The sequence below is a fragment of the Solanum pennellii genome, chromosome 12 (assembly GCF_001406875.1).
Source record: "Solanum pennellii chromosome 12, SPENNV200".
Lineage (NCBI taxonomy): Eukaryota > Viridiplantae > Streptophyta > Magnoliopsida > Solanales > Solanaceae > Solanum > Solanum pennellii.
This window is the reverse complement of record NC_028648.1, coordinates 18,644,235-18,665,681: the sequence shown is the minus strand read 5'-3', so window position 1 is coordinate 18,665,681 and position 21,447 is coordinate 18,644,235.

Below are 21,447 nucleotides of genomic sequence, written 5' to 3'. Positions count from 1 at the left end.
CCATCATCGCCCTTGGACAGCACACAAGATTGGACTACGTCGGGCGTGACATGCCATTATCGCCCTTGTTCAACGCACACGGTCCAACGATGTCGGGCATGGCATGCCATAATCACCCTTTGAAAGCAAAGACAATTCGGCGATGTTTGGCGTAGCATTATATCATCACCCTCGGATAGAACACACAATCGGACCATGTAGCGCGTGGCATGCCCGCATTGCCTTTGGTCTTCAAAAATGGCCTGAGACATCGGGCGTGGCATGCAATTATTGCCTTTGGACAGCACACACGGTCGGACGACGTCGAGCGTGGCATGCCGTCATCGCCATTGGAATGCCTACACGATCGGACAACGTTGTACGTGGCATCTTATAATCACCTTTGGACAGCATACACGATCAGACAACGAAGGGAGTGGCATGCCCGCATGGCTCTTGGATTACATCGGGCTTGGCCTGCCATCATCTCTCTTGGGCAGCACATACGGTCGGACAATGTCGGGTGTGGCATGCCATCATCACCCTTGTGCAGCACACACGGTCGGACGACATCGGGCGATTTATTTCCCTTGGACAACTTACACGGTCGGACTAGGTCGGGCGTGGCATGCCATCATGGCCCTTGGTAAACACACACGATCAGACGACGTCGAGCGAGGCATCCCATCATCGCTTTTGGACTGCACACATTGATGGATGAGTCTGGCGGGGCATGCCATCATCACCCTTGTGGAACAAATACGATCGGACGACGTCGGGCGATAGATGCCATCATTGCCCTTGGGAAGCACACACGGACAGATGATGTCGGGCATGGCATCCCATAATCGCCCTTGGACAACATACACCATCGGATAACGTCGGGCATGGAATGACATCATCTCTCTTAAATAGCATACACGGTAGGACGACGTCGGGCGTGGCATGCCCATCTGGCCCTTGGGCAACACACAGTCTGACGACGTCGGGCGTGGCATGCCCATATGGATCTTAGGCAACACACCTGTCGGACTACGTCGGGGATGTTAAGCCATCATCACCTTTGAATGACACACACGGTCGGACGACACATGCCATCATCTCTTAGTGACTGCACACAAGGAAAAAATATGTCGGGCGTGGCATGCCATCATCCCCTTGTGCATCACACACTGTTAGACGACGTCGGGAATTAGATGCCATCATTAAACTTGGGAAACACACATGGTAAGACAACATCGGGTATGGCATGAAATCTCACCCTTAGACAGCACACACGATTGGACGACGTTGTCCGTGTCATTCCATAATTGCCCTTCAGTAGCACATACGGTCGGATGACGTCGGGCGTGGCATGCCATCATTGCCCTTGGACAGCATACACAGTCGAACAACGTCGAGCGTGGCATGCCATCATCGCCCTTGGACAGCATACAAGGTCGGACTACGTCGGGTGTGGCATGCCATCATCGCCCTTGGTATGAAAAAACGATCAGATGATGTCAGGCATGGCATGCCACCATCGTAATTGGATAGCATACACAGGGTTAAACAAGGTTGGGCATGGCATGCCATCATTGCCCTTGGACAGCATACTCGGTCAGTTGATGTCGGGCGTGCCATGCCATCATCGCCATTGGGAAGCACACACGATCACACAAAGTCGGGCGAGACATGCCATCATTTCCTTTGGACAGCACAGATAATCGTACCACGTCAGGCGTGGCATGTTATAATCGCCCATGGTCAGCACACACGGTCAGACGACGTTGGCTATGGCAATGCCATCATCGACCTTAGAAAACACACATGATCGAACTACATCAGGTGTAGCATGATATCATGGCACTTGGGAAGCACAATTGATCAGACGACGTCGTCCATGTCAATATCATCAATGCCCTTAAAATGCACAGACGATCGGATGACATTAAGCGTGACATGCCATCATCGCCCTTGGAAAGCATAGACAATCGGTCGACGTCGGGCATGGCATATTATCACCCCCTTAAAGAGCACAAATGATCAACGACGTCGGGCATGGCATGCCTGCATGGCCTTGGGCAGCACACACAGTCAGATGACATTGGGCGTGACATGTCATCATCACCCTTGGGCAGCACACACAGTCAGATGACATTGGGCGTGACATGTCATCATCACCCTTGGGCAGCACACACAGTCTTACTACGTCAGCATGGCATGCCACATGGCCCTTAGGCAGCACACAAAGTCTGATGACGTCGGGCTTGGCATGCCATCATCGATTTTGGACGGTAAAAAAGGACATACGACATCAGGCGTGGCATGCCATCATCGCCCTTGGACTGCACACACAGTCAGACGACGTCGGGCGTGCCATGACATCATTGCCCTTAGGCTGCACACTCTATTGGACGACGTCGGACGTAACATGCCATCATTGTACTTGGGCAGCACACTCGGTCGGACTACATCGATCGTGGAATGCAATAATTGTCATTGAACAACATACATAGTCCGACGACATCTGGCGTGGCATTCCCGCATGGCCCTTGGGAAACACACCAGTCGGACAACGTCGCGCATGACAAGCCATCGTCGCCTTTGGATAGAACACACGGTCGGATGACATAGAGGTGGCATGCCATCATCGCCTTTGTGCATCACACAAGGACAAACAACATCGGGTGTGGCATGCCATAATCGCCCTTGTGCAGCACACACTATTAGACGATGTCGGGCATTAGATGCCATCATTACTCTTGCGCAACACACACGGTTGGACTACATCGGGTGTTGCATCATGTCTAGCCCTTGGATAACACACACGGTCGGACGATGTTGGGCGTGTCATGCCATCATCGCCCTTCGACAGCACACACGGTCGGACTACGTCAGGCGTGGCATACAATCATCGCCCGTGGACAGCATACACGGTCATACGACATCGAGTGTGGAATACCATAATCGCAATTGGACAGCATACACAGGGTCGAACGAGGTCGGGCGTAGCATGCCATCATCGCCCTTGGACAGCATACACCGTCAAACAACGTCTGGCGTGACATGCCACATTGCCCTTGGGAAGCACACACGGTGGGACAAAGTCAGGCGAGGCATGCCATCATTGCCCTTCGAAAGCATACACGGTCGGACTACATCGGGCGTGGCATGTTATAATCGCCCATTGTCAGCACACACGGTCAGACAACGTCGGTCGTGGCAATGCCATCATCTCTCTTAGACAGAACATAGGATCAAACTTTGTCGGGTGTGGCATGATATCATGGCCCTTGGGAAGCACAATCGATCGGACGACGTCGGTCGTGGCAATGTCATCAACGCCCTTGGAATGCAAACACGGTCGAACGACGTCTAGCGTGACATGCCATCATTGCCTTTAGAAAGCATACATGATCGGACGACGTCGTTCATGTCATGTTATCATCTCCCTTGAAGAAAAGACACGATCAGATGATGTCGTGTGAGGCATGCCTCTATGGCCCTGGGGCAGCACACACGGTCGAATGACTTCGGGCGTGGCATGCCATTATCACCCTTGGGGAGCATACACGGTTAGAGGACGTCGGGTGTGGCATGCCATTTTTTCCCTTGGACAGCATACACGGTCGGACGATGTTAGGCGTGGAATGCCATCATCGCCCTAGCACACACGGTAGGACGATGTCGGGCGTGACATGACATCATCACCTTGGAAAGCATACACGATCGAACGACGTTGGTCGTGGCATGGAATAATCACCCTTGGACAGCACACACGATTGGACTACTTAGGGTGTTGAATGCCCGCATGGCCCTTGTGCTGCACACACGGTCGGACACGTCGGGGTGGGAATTCCATTATCGTTCTAGTGGAGCACACATGGTCGCACGACGTCGGGCGTGGCATGCCATCATCTCCATTGGAAAGCATACCGATCGGACGACGTTGGGCGTTGTATACGATCATCTCCATTGCACAGCACAAACGGTCGAACAACGTCGGGCTTGACATGCCATCTTCTACCTTGGACAACACACATGGTGGGACGACGTCGGGCATGGTATGCCATCAACGCCCTTGGACTGAATACACGGACGAACTACGTCGGGCGCGGCATGCCATCATGTCCCTTGGCCAACGCAGATGGTAAGACGAATTCGAGCGTTGCATGCCATCATCCCTCTTGGAATGCACACACGTACGGATGACGTCGTGCGTGGCATGCCATCATCACCCTTGTGCAGCACACACGGTCTGACGACGTCGGATGTGGCACACCATCATCTCCCTTGGACAGAATACTAGGTTGGACTATGTCGGGCGTGGCACGCCATCATCGCCCTTGGAATGAACACACGATCCGATGATGTCGAGCATAGCATGCCATAATCGCAATTGGACAGCATACACATGGTTGAACGAGGTTGAGCGTGGCATGCCATCATCGCCCTTGGACAGCATACACGATCAGACAATGTCGGCAATTGCCATGCCATGATTGCCCTTGCGAAGAACACCCAGTGAGACAATATTGGGCAAGGCATGCCATCATTTAACTTAGAAAGCACACACGGTCGGACTACGTCGGGCATGGCATGTTATAATCGCCCATTGTCAGCACACATGGTCAGAAGACGTCGGTCGTGGCAATTCCATCAGCGCCCTTGGACAGCACACACGATCGAACAACGTCGGGTGTGGCATGACATCATGGCCCTTGGGAAGCATAATCAATCGAACGACGTCGGCCGTGGAAATGTCATCAACGCCCTTGGAATGCAAACACGGTCGGACGACGTCGAGCGTGACATGCCATCATCGCCCTTGGAAAGCATACACGATCGGACGACGTCAGGCATGGCATGTTATCATCGCCCTTGAAGAAAACACGATCAGACGACGTCGTGCGAGGCATGCCTGCATGGCCCTTGGGCAGCACACACGGTCGAAGGACTTCGAGCGTAACATGCCATTATCATCCTTGGGGAGCACACACGGTCGGACGACGTCGGTTGTGGCATAGCATCATTGCCCTTGGACATCATACATGGTCGGACGATGTCGGGCGTGGCATGTTATCATCTCCCTTGTGCATCACACACAGTCGGACGATGCCGGGCGTGGCATGACATCATCACCCTTGAAAATCATACATGATCGAACGACGTTTGTCGTGGCATGGTATCATCACCCTTGGACAACACACACGATTGGACCACGTAGGGTGTGGCATGCCCGCATGGCCCTAGTGCTACCTACACACATGGTCGGACACGTCGGGGTTGTCCTGCCATTATCGTTCTTCGGAAGCACACAAAGTCACACGACGTCGGGCGTGGCATGCCATCATCTCTATTAGAAAGCATACCGATCGGACGACGTTGGACGTGGCATGTTATCATTCACCCTTGGACAGCAGACACGATCGGACCATGTAAGGCTTGGCATGCCCGCATGGTCCTTTGATAGCAAACACGGTCAAACTACGTTGGGCATGGCATGCCATAATCGCCCTTGGGCAGCATACACGGTCGGACGACGTTGGGCGTTAAATGCCATCATTGCCCTAGTGCAGCACACACGTTCGGACGACGTGGAGAATGACATGACATCATCGCCCTTGGACAGCCCACACGATTGGACTACGTCACACGTGGTCAATGCCATCATGTCCCTGGAGAAGCACACACAGTAGAACAAAGTCGGCCATGGAAATGCCATCATCACCCTTGAAATGCACACACGATCAGACGACGTCGGGCATGGCATGCCTGTATCTCCCTTTCACCGCATACACGGTAAGATGACGTCGGGCGTGGCATGTTATCATCGCCCTTGGACGGAAAGACGATCAGACAATATCGGGCCGTGGTATGCCCGCATGGACCTTGGGCATGACACATGCTCAGATGACGTTAGGCGTTGCATGCCATCATCGCCATTGCGCAGCACACGCGGTCGGATGACGTCTGGCTTGACATGCTATCTTCGCCTTTGGACAACACACATGGAAGGACGATGTCAGGCGTGGCATGCCATCATTACCCTTGTACAACATACTCGGTCGGACGACGTCGGGTGTGGCATGCCCGCATGGACCTTGGTCAAAACACCAGTCTGACCACGTCGGGCATCGAATCCCATCATTGCCTTTGGATAGCATATATTGTCGGACAACGTCAACATGACATGCCATCATCACCTTTGGATTGAACCCAAGACGGACAAAATAGAGCATGGCATTCCCACATCGCCCTTGTGCAGCACAAATGTAAGACTACATCGGGTAAGGCATGCCATCTCGCCCTTGGATAGCACACAGTCGAACTGCGTCGGGCGTGTCATGCCATTATTGCTCTTAGACTGCGCATACGGTTGGACGACATCGGACGTGGCATGACCATATGGCCCTTGGGCAGCACACACGGTCGCATGACGTCAAGCGTGGCATGCCATCATCGCCCTTGGACAGCACACAAGATCGGACTACGTCGGGCGTGACATGCCATTATCGCCCTTGTGCAACGCACAGGGTAGAACGACGTCGGGCATGGCATGCCATCATCACCCTTTGAAAGCATACATGATTCGGCGACGTTTAGCGTGGCATTTTATCATCACCCTCGGACAGCACACACAATCGTACCACGTAGCGCGTGGCATGCCCGCATTGCCCTTAGTCTGCAAAAATGGTCTGAGACATCGGGCGTGGCATGCCATTATTACCCTTTGACAGCACACACGGTCGGACGACGTCGGGCGTGGCATGCCATCATCGCCATTGGAATGCATACACGATCGGACGACGTTTGACGTGGCATCTTATAATCACCTTTGGATAGCATACACGATTGGACAATGAAGGGAGTGGCATGCCCGCATGGCCCTTGGATTACATCGGGCTTGGCATGCCATCATCTCCCTTGGGCAGCACATACGGTCGGACAACGTCGGGTGTGGCATGCCATCATCACCCTTGTGCAGCACACACGGTCGGACGACATCGGGCTATTCATTTCCCTTGGACAACTTACATGGTCAGACTAGGTCGGGCGTGGCATGCCATCATGGCCCTTGGTAAACACACACGATCAGACGACGTCGAGCGTGGCATCCCTTCATCACTTTTGGACTGCAAACATGGATGGATGAGTCGGGCGTGGTATGCCATCATCACCCTTGTGGAACAAACACGATCGGACGACGTCGGGCGATAGATGCCATCATTGCCCTTGGGAAGCACACACGGATGGATGATGTCGGGCATGGCATCCCATAATCGCCCTTGGACAACATACACGATCGGACGACGTCGGGCATGGAATGACATCATCTCTCTTAAATAGCATACACGGTCGGACGACGTCGTGCATGGCATGCCCATATGGCCCTTGGGCAACACACAGTCTGACGATGTCGGGCGTGGCATGCCCATATGGCTCTTAGGCAACACACCAGTCGGACGACACACGCCATCATCACCTTTGAATGACACACACGGTCGGACAACACACGCCATCATCGCTTAGTGACTCCACACAAAGACAAAATATGTCAGGCGTAGCATGCCATCATCGCCCTTGTGCATCACACACTGTTAGACGACGTCGGGCATTATATGCCATCATTAAACTTGGGAAACACACATGGTAAGACAACATCGGGTATGGCATGAAATCTCACCCTCAGACAGCACACACGATTGGACGACGCTGTCCTTGTCATTCCATCATTGCCCTTCAGTAGCACACACGGTCGAACGACGTCGGGCGTGGCATGCCATCTTTGCCCTTGGACAGCATACACAGTCGAACAACGTCGAGCGTGGCATGCCATCATCGACCTTGGACAGCATACAAGGTTGGACTACGTCGGGTGTGGCATGCCATCATCGCCCTTGGAATGAACAAACGATCAGATGATGTCAGGCATGGCATGCCACCATCGTATTTGGACAGCATACACATGGTCGAACAAGGTTGGGCATGGCATGCCATCATCGCCCTTGGACAGCATACACGTTCAGATGATGTCGGGCGTGCCATGCCATCATCGCCATTGGGAAGCACACACGGTCACACAAAGTCGGGCAAGACATGCCATCATTTCCTTTGGACAGCACAGATAATCGTATCACGTCAGGCGTGGCATGTTATAATCGCCCATGGTCAGCACACACGGTCAGACGACGTTGGCCATGGCAATGCCATCATCACCCTTAGAAAACACACACGATCGAACTACATCGGGTGTAGCATGATATCATGGCACTTGGGAAGCACATCTGATCAGACGACGTCGTCCATGGCAATGTCATCAATGACCTTAATATGCACACACGATTGGATGACATTAAGCGTGACATGCCATCATCTCCCTTGGAAAGAATAGACAATCGGAAGACGTCGGGCAAGGCATATTATCACCGCCTTAAAGAGCACAAACGATGAACGACGTCGGGCATGGCATGCCTGCATGGCCCTTGGCAGAACACACGGTCGGATGACATCGGGCGTGGCATGCCATTATTACCCTTGGGCAGCACACATGGTCGGACAACGTCAGGCGTGTCATGCCATCATCTCCCTTGGACAACATTCATTGTCGGATGATGTCGAGCGTCGCATGCCATCATTGCCCTTGTGCAGCACACACGGTCGGACAATGTCGGGCGTGGCATGCCATTATCACCCTTGGAAAGCATACACGATCGAACAACATTTGGTGTGGTATGGAATCATAACCCTTGGACAGCACACACAATAAGACCACGTAGAGCGTGGCATGCCCGTATGGCCCTTGGGCTGCACACACGGTCGGACACGTCGGGGGTGGGATACCATTATCGCCCTCGGGAAGCACACATAGTCATACTACGTCGGGTGTGGCATGCTATCTTGTTCTTTGAAAGCACACAGAGTCAGACGACGTGAAGCGTGGCATGTCATCATCGCCCTTGGATAGCACACACGATCAGACTTTGTTAGGAGTTGCACGTAATCATCGCCCTTGGAGAGCATACACGGTCCGACGATGTCGAGCATGGAATGCCATCATCGCCTTTGGAATGAACACACAGTCAGACAACGTACGGCATGGCATGCCATCATCGCCCTTCGATAACATACACATGCTCGAACAACATCGGGCGTGGCTTACCATCATCGCCCTTGGACAACACACACGGTCGAACGACATCCCGCGTGGTAGGCCATCATCGCCGTTGGACTGCACACACGGTTAGACGACGTCGAGCGTAGCATTCTATTATCACCCTTGGGTAGTATACACGGTCGGACGATGTCGGGCGTTAAATCCCATCACTTCCCTTGGATAGAACACACGATCAGACGACGTCGAGAGTGGCATGCCATTTTTGCCCTTGGACGGCATACACAAGTTCGAACGACGTCGGGCGTTGCATGCAATCATCGCCCTTGGACAATATACATGATCGGATGACGTCGGGTGTGGCATGTTATCATTGCCCTTGGACGGAACACACGGTTGAAAAACGTCGGGCGTGGCATGCTATCACCATCCTTTTGTAGCACACACGGTCAGATAATGTCGTGCGTTAAATACCATCATTGCCCTTGGACAGCATACACGGTCGGAATATGTCAGGCGTGGTATGCCATTTTTTCCCTTGTGCAGCACACACGGTTGGACGATGTCGGGCGTGGCATGCAATTATCGCCAATGGAAAGCATACACAATCGGACGACGTTGGGCATGGCATCTTATCATCACCCTTAGACAGCACACACGATCAGACCACGTAGCGCGTGGCATACCCGCACGTCCCTTGGATTACGTCGGGTGTGGCCTGCCATCATCGCCCTTCGGAAGCTCACACGGTCGGCCGACGTTGGGCTTTAGATGCCATCATTACCCTTGAGCAGCACACACGGTCGGACGACGTCGAGCGTGGCATGCCATCATCGCCCTTGGACAGCACAGACGACCAGACTACATTGGGTGTGGCATGCCATTATGGCCCTTGGGTAGCACACACAGTTGGATAACGTCGGTTGTGGCAATGCCATCATCGCCCTTTTAATGCACACACGATCGAACGACGTCGGGCCTTGCATGCCATCATCGCCCTTGGAAAGCATACACGATCAGACAACGTCAGGCGTAGCATGTTATCATCGCCATTGTATATAAAACACGATCAGACAACGTCGGGCGTGGCATGCCCGAATGGACCTTGGGCATCACACACGGTCGGATTATGTCTGGCGTTGCATGCCATCATCGCGATTGGGCAGCACATGCGATCGGACGACGTCGGGCTTGACATACCATCTTCACTCTTGGACAACACACAAGGTGGGATAATGTCTAGCGTGGCATGCCATTGTTGCCCTTGTACAGCGTACACGGTCGGACTACGTCGGGCGTGGCATGCCATCATAGCCCTTGTCCAACACACAAGGTCGGACGATGTCTAGCGTAGCATGTAATCATCGCTCTTGGACTGCACACATGGATGAACGACTTCGGATGTGGCATACTATCATCGCCCCTGAATAGCACACACGGTCGGACGATGCTAGGCTTTGCTTGAAAGAATGGTCCTTGAACAACACATACGGTCTGACGACGTCAAGCATGGCATGCCATCATCCCCCTTGGACAGTGCACATGATCTGAATACATCGAGCGTGCCATGCCATCATCTCCCTTCAACAACACTCACGGTCGGACGAAGTCCGTCGTGGCATGCCATCATCACCCTTTGAAAGCATACATGATCGGATGACGTCAAGCATGGCATGTTATCATCGCCCTTGGACAGCACACGTGATCAGAACACGTAGCGCATGGCATGCTCGCATGGCCCTTTTGCAGCACACACAGTCATATGACGTCGGGCGTGGCATGCCATCATCGCCATTGGGCAGCACACACGGTCCGACAACATCGGGCGTGACATGCCATCATCGCCCTTGGGCAGTACGCACGGTCGGACAACGTCGGGCGTGGCATGCCATCATCACCCTTGGACAGCATACACGGTAAAACGTTGTCGAGCATGGCAGGGAATCATCGCCTTTTTAATGAACACATTGTTGGACAACGTCGTGCATGGCATGCCTTCATCGCTCTTGGAAAGTATACACATGGTCGGACGACATCTAGCGTGGCATGCCAACATCTCCCTTGAACACCATACATGGTCAAGCAACGTCGGGAGTGGCATGTAATCATCTCCCTTGGACAGCACACATGGTCGGACGATGTCGGGCGTAACATGCTATCATCGCCCTTGGGCAGCACACACTGTCGGATGACGTCGGACATTAAATGCAATCATTGCCCTTGGATAGCATTTACGGTCGGACTATGTCGGTTGTGGAATATTATAATCTCCCTTTGAAAGCATACAGGACCGGATGACATTGGGTGTGGCATGTTATCATCGCCGTTGGACAGCACACAGATCAGACCACAAAGGGTGTGGCATGCCCGTATGGCCCTTGGGCAGCACACACGGTAAAATAACGTTTGGTATGGCATGCCATGATCGCTATTGGGCAGCACACATGTCAAACGATGTCAGGCGTGGCATGCAATCATTGCCCTTGGACAACATAAACGATCAGACGACGTTGGGCATGGCATGCCATCATCGCCCTTGGAATGAACACACAGTTGGACGACGTCGGTCATGGCAAGCCATCATCGCCCTTGGACAGAATACACAGGGTCGGATGACGTCGGGCATGGCATGCCATCATCACCCTCTAATAGCATACATGGTCGGACAACGTCGAGTGTGGCATGTTATCATCACCCTCGGACTGCACACACTGTCGGACAACATCGGGCTTAGAATGCTATTATCGCCCTTGGGCAGAACACACGAACGGATTACATCGGGCGTTAATTGCCATCACCGCTCTTGGACAGAATACACGATTGGATTACATCGGGCGTGGCATGTTATCATCTCCCTTAGACAGCACACACGATCAGAATACGTCAAGCGTGGCATGCCCACATGGCCCTTGGGCAGCACACACGATCGCACGACGTCGGGCGTGGCAATGCTATCATTTCCCTTGGGTAGCACACATGTTCAAATTACGTCATGCGTTAAATGCCATCATTTCCCTTGGACAGAATACACGGTTGGTCTATGTTGGGTGTGGCATGTAATCAATGCCCTATGTCAGCACGCACAATCTGATGATGTCATGCGTGGCATGCCCGTATCTCCCTTGGGCTACATACACGGTCGCATGATGTCGGGTGTGGCATGCCATCACAGCACTTGGGCAGGACAGACACTCAGATGACATTGAGCGTGACATGTCATCATCACCCTTGGGCAGCACACACAGTCATACTACGTCAGCATGGCATGCCACATGGCTCTTAGGCAGCACACACGGTCGGATGACGTCGGGCTTGACATGCTATCTTCACCTTTGGACAACACACATTGTAGGACGATGTCGAGCGTGGCATACCATCATTACCCTTGTACAACATACTCGGTCGGACGAAGTTGTGTGTGTCATACCCGCATGGACCTTGGGCAAAACACCAGTCTGACCACGTCGGGCATCGAATCCTAGCATCGCCTTTAGATAGCATATACGGTCGGATGACGTCGACATGACATGCCATCATCGCATTTGGATTGCACCTAAGGACGGACGAAATCGAGCATGGCATTCCAGCATCGCCCTTCTGCAGCACAAATTGTAAGACTACATCGGGTATGGCATGCCATCTCACCCTTGGATAGCATACACAGTCGGACTGCGTCGGGCGTGTCATGCCATTATCGCCCTTAGACTGCGCATACGGTTGAACGACATCGGGCGTGGCATGACCATATGGCCCTTGGGCAGCACACACGGTCGCATGACGTCAAGCGTGGCATGCTATCATCGCCCTTGGACAGCACACAAGATCGGACTACGTCGGGCGTGACATGCCATTATCTCCCTTGTGCAGCGCACACGGTCGAACGATGTCGGGCTTGGCATGCCATCATCACCCATTGAAAGCATACACGATTGGGAGACGTTTGTCGTGGTATGTTATCATCACCCTTGGACAGCACACACAATCGGACCGCGAAGCGAGTGGCATGCCCGCATTAACCTTGGGCTGCAAAAATGGTCTGACACATCGGACGTGGCATGCCATTATTGCCCTTGGACAGCACACACGGTCGGACGACGTCAGGCGTGGAATTCCATCATCGCCATTGGAAAGCATACACGATCGGACGACGTTGGACGTGGCATCTTATCATCAACTTTGGACAACATACACGATCGGACAACTAGGGAGTGGCATGCCCGCATGGCCCTTGGATTACATCGGGCTTGGCATGCCATCATCGCCCTTGGGCAGCACATATGATCGGACAACGTCTGGTGTGGCATGCCATCATCACCCTTTTGCAGCACAGACGATCGGACGACATCGGGCGATAGATTCCATCATTTCCCTTGGACAACTTACACGGTCAGACTAGGTCGGGCGTGGCATGACATCATGGCCCTAGGTTAACACACACGATCGGACGACGTCGAGCGTGGCATCCCATCATCGCTTTTGGACTACACACATGGATTGATGAGTCGGGCGTGGCATGTAATCATCACCCTTGTGCAACAAACACGGTCGGACGACGTTGGGCATGAAATGACATCATCTCTCTTAAATAGCATACACGGTCAAACGACGTCGGGCGTGGCATGCCTATATGGCCCTTGGGCAACACACAGTCGGACGACGTCGGGCGTGGCATGCCCATAGCCCTTGGGAAACACACCAGTTGGACGACGTCGGGCATGTTAAGCAATCACCGCCATTGAATGACACACACGGTCGGACGACACATGCCATCATCGCTTTGTGACTGCACACAAGGACAAAATATGTCGGCCGTGGCATGCCATCATCGCTCTTGTGAATCTCACAGTGTTTGATGACGTCGGGCAATAGATGCCATCATTAAACATGGGAAATACACATGGTAAGACAACATCGGGTATGGCATGACATCTAACCCTTAGACAACACACACGGTTGGACGACATTGTCCGTGTCATGCCATCATTGCCCTTCAATAGCACACACGGTTGGACGACGTCGGGCGTGGCATGCCATCATCGCCCTTGGACAGCATACACGGTCGAACAACGTCGAGCGTGGCAGGCCATCATCGCCCTCGAACAGCATACAAGGTCGGACTACGTCGGGTGTGGCATGCCATCATCGCCCTTGGAATGAGCAAACGATCAGATGATGTCAGGCATGGCATGCCATCATCGTAATTGGACAGCATAAATAGGGTCGAGCAAGGTTGGGCATGGCATGCCATCATCGCCCTTAGAGAGCATACACGGTCTGACTATGTCGGGCGTGCCATGCCATCATCGCCATTGGGAAGCACACACGGTAAGATAAAGTCGGGCATGGCAATGTAATCAATGCCCTGAAAATACATAGACGATCGGATGACATTGGGCGTGACATGCCATCATCGCCCTTGGAAATCATAGACGATCGGACGACGTCAGGCATGGCATATTATGATCGCCTTAAAGAGCACAAACGATCAACGACGTCAGGCATGGCATGCCTGCATGGCCCTTGGGCAGAACACAAGGTCAGATGACATCAGGCGTGGCTTGCCATTATCACCCTTGGGCAGCACACATGGTCAGACAACGTCGGGCGTGTCATGCAATCATCGCCCACAACATACATTGTTGGATGATGTCGAGCGTGGCATGCCATAATTGCCCTTGTGCAGAACACACGGTCGGACAATGTCGGGCGTGGCATGCCATTATCACCCTTGAAAAGCATACACGATCGAACAACATTTGGCGTGGTATGGAATCATCACTCTTGGACAGCACACACAATAAGACCACGTAGGGCGTGGCATGCCCGCATGGCCCTTGGGCTGCACATACAGTCGGACACGTCGGGGGTGGCATGCCATTATCGCCCTTGGGCAGCACCCACGGTCGGGTTACGTCGGGTGTGGCATGCTATCTTTCCCTTGGACATCACACAGAGTCAGACGATGTTAAGTGTGGCGTGTCATCATAACCCTTGGATAGCACACACGATCGGACTTTGTTAGGTGTTGCATGTAATCATCGCCCTTGCAGAGCATACACGGTCCGATGATGTCGGGCGTGGCTTGCCATCATTGTCTTTGGAATGATCTCACGGTCGAACAACCTTCGATAATATACCCATGGTTGAATAACATCGGGCGTGGCTTACCATTATCGCCCTTGGACAACACACACGGTCGAACGACATCCCGCGTGGCAGGCCATCATCGTCGTTAGACTGCACACACGGTCAGACAACGTCGAGCGTGGCATTCTATTATCACCCTTGGGTAGTATACACTGTCGGACGATGTTGGTCGTTAAAACCCATCACTGCCCTTGGATAGAACACACGGTCAGACGACGTCGGGAGGGGCATGCCATATTTGCCCTTGGACGGCATACACAAGGTCGAACGACGTCGGGCATTGCATGCCATCATCGCTCTTGGACAATATACACGATCGGATGACGTCGGGTGTGGCATGTTATCATCGCCCTTGGATTGTACACACGGTTGAAAAACATCAGGCGTGGCATGCTATCACCATCTCTGGAAGCACACACGGTCAGATAATGTCAGGCGTTAAATGCCATCATTGCCCTTGGACAGCATACACAGTCGGAATATGTCGGGGGTGGCATGCCATTTTTTCCCTTGTGCAGCACACACGGTTGGACGATGTCGGATGTTGCATGCTATCATCGCCAATGGAAAGCATATATAATAGGACGACGTTGGGCATGGCATCTTATAATAAGCTTTGGACAACATGCACGATCAAACTACGTAGCGCGTGGCATGCCCGCATTTCCCTTGAATTACGTCAGACGTTGCATGCCATCATCGCCATTGGGAAGCACACTCGGTTGGACGACATTGGGCGTAAGATGCCATCATTGCCCTTTGGTAGCAGACACGTTTTGACGATATTGAGCGTGGCATGCCATCATCACCCTTGGAAAGCATACACGATTAGATGACGTTTGGAGTCGCATGTTATCATCAACCTTGGATAGCACACACGATCAGACCACGTAGTGCATGCCATGCCTCCATTGCCCTTTTTGCTGCACACATTGTCGGACACGTCGGGCGTGGCATGCCATTATCGCCCTTGAGCACCACACACGGTCAGACGACGTCGGGCGTGGCATGCAATCATTGCCAATGGAAAGCATACACGATCAGACGACGTCAGGCATGGCATCTTATCATCACCCTTAGACAGAACACACGATCAGACCACGTAGGGCGAGGCATGCCCACATGGCCCTTGGATTACGTAGGGTGTGGCATGCCATCATCGCCCTTGGGAAGCTCACACAGTCGGACGATGTTGGGCTTTAGATGCCATCATTACCCTTGAGCAGCACACACGGTTGGACAACGTCGAGAGTGGCATGCCATCATCGCCCTTGGACAGCAAACACGAACGGACTACAACGGGTGTGGCATGCCATCATGGCCCTTGGGTATCACACACAGTTGGACAACGTCGGTTTTGGCAATTCCATCATCTCCCTTTGAATGCACACACGATCGAACGACGTCGGGCCTTGCATGCCATCATCGCCCTAGAAAGCATACACGATCAGATGTCAGGCGTGGGATGTTATCATCGCCATTGAATAGAAAAACCGATCAGACAACGTCGGGCGTGGCATGCCCGAATGGACCTTGGGCATCACACATGGTCGGATTATGCCAGGCATTGCATGCCATCATCGCCATTGGGCAGCACACGCAATCGGATGACGTCGGGCTTGACATGACATCTTCGCCCTTGGACAACACACAAGGTGGGATAATGTCTAGGGTGGCATGCCATCGTCGCCCTTGTACAACATACACGGTCGGACTACGTCGGGCGTGGCATGCCATCATGGCCCTTGGAAAGCACAATCAATCGGACGATGTTGGCCGTGGAATTGTCATCAACGCGCTTGGAATGCAAACACGGTCGGACGACGTCGAGCGTGACATGCCGTCATCGCCCTTGGAAAGCATACACGATCGGACGACCTCATGCATGGAATGTTATCATCGCCCTTGAAGAAAACAAGATCAGACGACGTCATGCGAGGCATGCCTGCATGGCCCTTGGGCAACACACACGGTCGGAAGACTTCGGGCGTAACATGCCATTATCACCCTTGGGGAGCACACACGGTCGGACGATGTTAGGTGTGGCATAGCATCATTACCCTTGGACAGCATACATGGTCGGACGATGTCGGGCGTGGCATGCCATCATCGCCCTTGTGCATCACACACGGTCGGACGATGTCGGGCATGGCATGACATCATCACTCTTGAAAATCATCCATGGTCGAACGACGTTTGTCGTGGCATGGAATCAACACCCTTGGACAACACGCACGATTGGACCACGTAGTGTGTGGCATGCCCGCAGGGCCCTTGTGCTACACACATGGTCGGACACGTCGGGGTTGGCCTGCCATTATCGTTCTTGGAAAGTACACACAGTCGCACGACGTCGGGCGTGGCATGCCATAATCTCCAATAGAAAGCATACCGATCGGACGACGTTGGACGTGCCATTTTATAATCACCCTTGGAGAGCACACACGATCGGACCACGTAAGGCTTGGCATGCCCGCATGGTCCTTTGATAGCACACACGGTCAAACTATGTTAGGCATGGCATTCCATCATCGCCCTTGGGCAGCATACATGGTCGGACGACGTTGGGCGTTAGATGCCATCATTGCCCTAGTGCAGCACACACGTTTGGACGACGTCGAGAATGACATGCCATCATCGCCCTTAAACAGCCCACACTATCGGACTACGTCGCGCGTCGCATGCCTGCATCTCCCTTTCACCGCATACACGGTAAGATGACGTCGGGCGTGGCATGTTATCACCGCCCTGGGACAAAACACACGATCAGACAATATCGGGCGTGGTATGCCCGCACGGTCCCTGGGCATGACACACGGTCGGATGACGTCAGGTGTTGCATGCCATCATCGCTATTGGGAAGCACACGCGGTCGGATGACGTCGGGCTTGACATGCGATTTTCACCTTTGGACAACACACATGGTAGGACGATCAGGCGTGGCATGCCATCATTACCCTTTTACAACATACTCGGTTGGACGACGTCGCATGTGGCATGCCCGCATGGACCTTGGGCAAAACACCAGTCTGACCACGTCGGGCATCAAATCCCCTCATCACCTTTGGATACCATAAACGGTCGGACGACGTTGATATGACATGCCATCATCGCCTTTGGATTTCACCCAAGGACGGACGAAATCGAGAATGGCATTCCTGCATCGCCCTTGTGCAGCAAAAATTGTTAGACTACATCGGGTATGGCATGCCATCTCGCCCTTGGATAGCATACATAGTCGTACTGCGTCAGGCATGTCATGCCATTATCTTTCTTAGACTGCGCATACGGTTGGACGACATCGGGCGTGGCATGACCATATGGCCCTTGGGAAGCACACACGGTCGCATGACGTCAAGCGTGGCATGCCATCATCGCCCTTGGACAGCACACAAGATCGGACTGCGTCGGGCGTGAGATGCAATTATCACCCTTGTGCAACGCACACGGTCGAACAATGTCGCGCATGGAATGCCATCATTACCCTTTGAAAGCATACACGATTGGGCGACGTTTGGCGTGGCATGTTATCATCACCCTCGGACAGCACACACAATCGGACCATGTAGCGCATGGCATGCTCGCATTGCCCTGGGGCTGCAAAAATGGTCTGACACATGGAGCGTGGCATGCCATTACTGCCCTTGGATAGCACACACGGTCAGACGGCGTCGGACGTGGCATACCATCATCGCCTTTGGTAAGCATACACGATAGGACGATGTTGGACGTGGCATCTTATCATCAACTTTGGACACCATACACGATCGGACAACGTAGAAAGTGGCATGCCCGCATGGCCCTTGTATTACATCAGGCTTGGCATGCCATCATCTCTCTTGGGCAGCACATACAGTAGGAAAACGTCGGGTGTGGCATGCCATCATCACCTCTGTGCAGCACACACGGTTGGACGACATCGGGCTTTAGATTCCATCATTGCCATTGGACAACTTACACGGTCGGACTAGGTCGGGCGTGGCATGCCATCATGGCCCTTGGTAAACACACACGATCAGACGACGTCGAGTGTGGCATCCCATCATCGCTTTCGGACTGCACACATAGATGAATGAGTCGGGCGTGGCATGCCATCATCACCCTTGTGCAACAAACACGGTCGGACGACGTCGAGCGATAGATGCCATCATTGCCCTTGGGAAGCACACACAGACGGACGATGTCGGGTATGGCATCCCATCATTGCCCTTGGACAACATACACGATCGGACGATGTCGGGTATGGAATGACATAATCTCTCTTAAAAAGCATATACGGTCGGACGACGTCGCGTGTGGCATGCCCATATAACCCTTGGGCAACAAACAGTCGGACGACGTCGGGCGTGGCATGCCCATATTGCCCTTGGGCAACACACCAGTCGGACGACGTCGGGCATGTTAAGCCATCATCGCCTTTGAATGACACACACGGTCAGATGACACATGCCATCATCACTTTGTGACTGCACACAAGGACAAAATATGTCGGGCGTGGCATGCCATCATCGCTCTTGTGCATCACACACTGTTAGACGACATCGGGCATTAGATGCAATCATTAAACTTGGGAAACAAACATGGTAAGACAACATCGAGTATGGAATTACATCTCACCGTTAGACAGCACACACGGTTGGACGACGTTGTCCGTGTAATGCCATCATTGCCCTTCAGTAGCACACACGGTCGGACAACGTCGGGTGTGGCATGCCATCATCGTCCTTGGACAGCATACACGGTCAAACAACGTCGAGCTTGGCATGCCATCATAGCCCTTGGACATCATACAAGGTCGGACTACGTCGGGCGTGGCATGCCATCATCGCCCTTGGAATGAAGAAACGATCAGATGATGTCAGGCATGGCATGCCATCATCGTAATGGGACAGCATACACAGGGTCGAACAAGGTTGGGCATGGCATGCAATCATCGACCTTGGACAGCATACACGGTCAAATGATGTCGGGCGTGCCATGCCATCATCGCCATTGGGAAGCACACACGGTCAAACAAAGTCGGGCTAGACATGCCATCATTGCCTTTGGACAGCATAGATGATCGTACCACGTCAGGCGTGGCATGTTATAATCGCCCATGGTCAGCACACACGGTCAGACGACGTCGACCATGGCAATGCCATCATCGCCGTTAGACAACACACACGATCGAACTACATCGGGTGTAGCATGATATCATGGCACTTGGGAAGCACAATTGATCAGACGACATCGGCCATGGCAATGTCATCAATGCCCTTAAAATGCACAGACGATCGGATGACATTGGGTGTGACATGCTATCATCGGGGCCTTGGAAAGCATAGACAATCATACGACGTCGGGCATGGCATATTATCATCGCCTTAAAGAGCACAAACGATCAACGACGTCGGGCATGGCATGCCTGCATGGCCCTTGGAAGAACACACGGTCGGATGGCATCGGGCATGGCATGCCATTATCACCCTTTGGCAGCACACATGGTCAGACAACGTCTGGCGTGTCATGCCATCATCGCCCTTGGACAACATACATTGTCGGATGATATCGAGCGTGGCATGCCATCATTTCCCTTGTGTAGCACACACAGTCGGACAATGTCGGGCGTGGCATGCCATTATCACCCTTGGAAAGCATACACAATCGAACAACATTTGGCGTGGTATGGACATCACCCTTGGACAGCACACACAATAAGACCACGTAGGGCGTGGCATGCCCGCATGGCCCTTGGGCTGCACACACGGTCAAACACGTCGGGGGTGGCATACCATTATCGCCCTGAGGTAGCACACACATTCGGACTAGGTCGGGCGTGGCATACAATCATCACCAATGGAAAGCATACACGATCGGACGACGTTGGGCATGGCATCTTATCATCACCCTTAGACAACACACACGATCAGACAATGTAGGGCGTGGCATACCCGCATGTCCCTTGAATTACATCGGGTGTGTCATGCCATCATCGCCCTTCGGAAGCTCACACGGTCGGCCGACGTTGGGCTTTAGATGCCATCATTACCCTTGAGCAGCACACTCGGTTTGACGACGTCGAGCGTGGCATGCCATCATCGCCCTTGGAAAGCAAACACGACCAGACTACATTGGGTGTGGCATGTCATTATGGCCCTTGGGTACCACACACAGTTGAACAACGTCGGTTGTGGCAATGCCATCATCTCCCTCTGAATGCACACACGATCGAACGACATTGG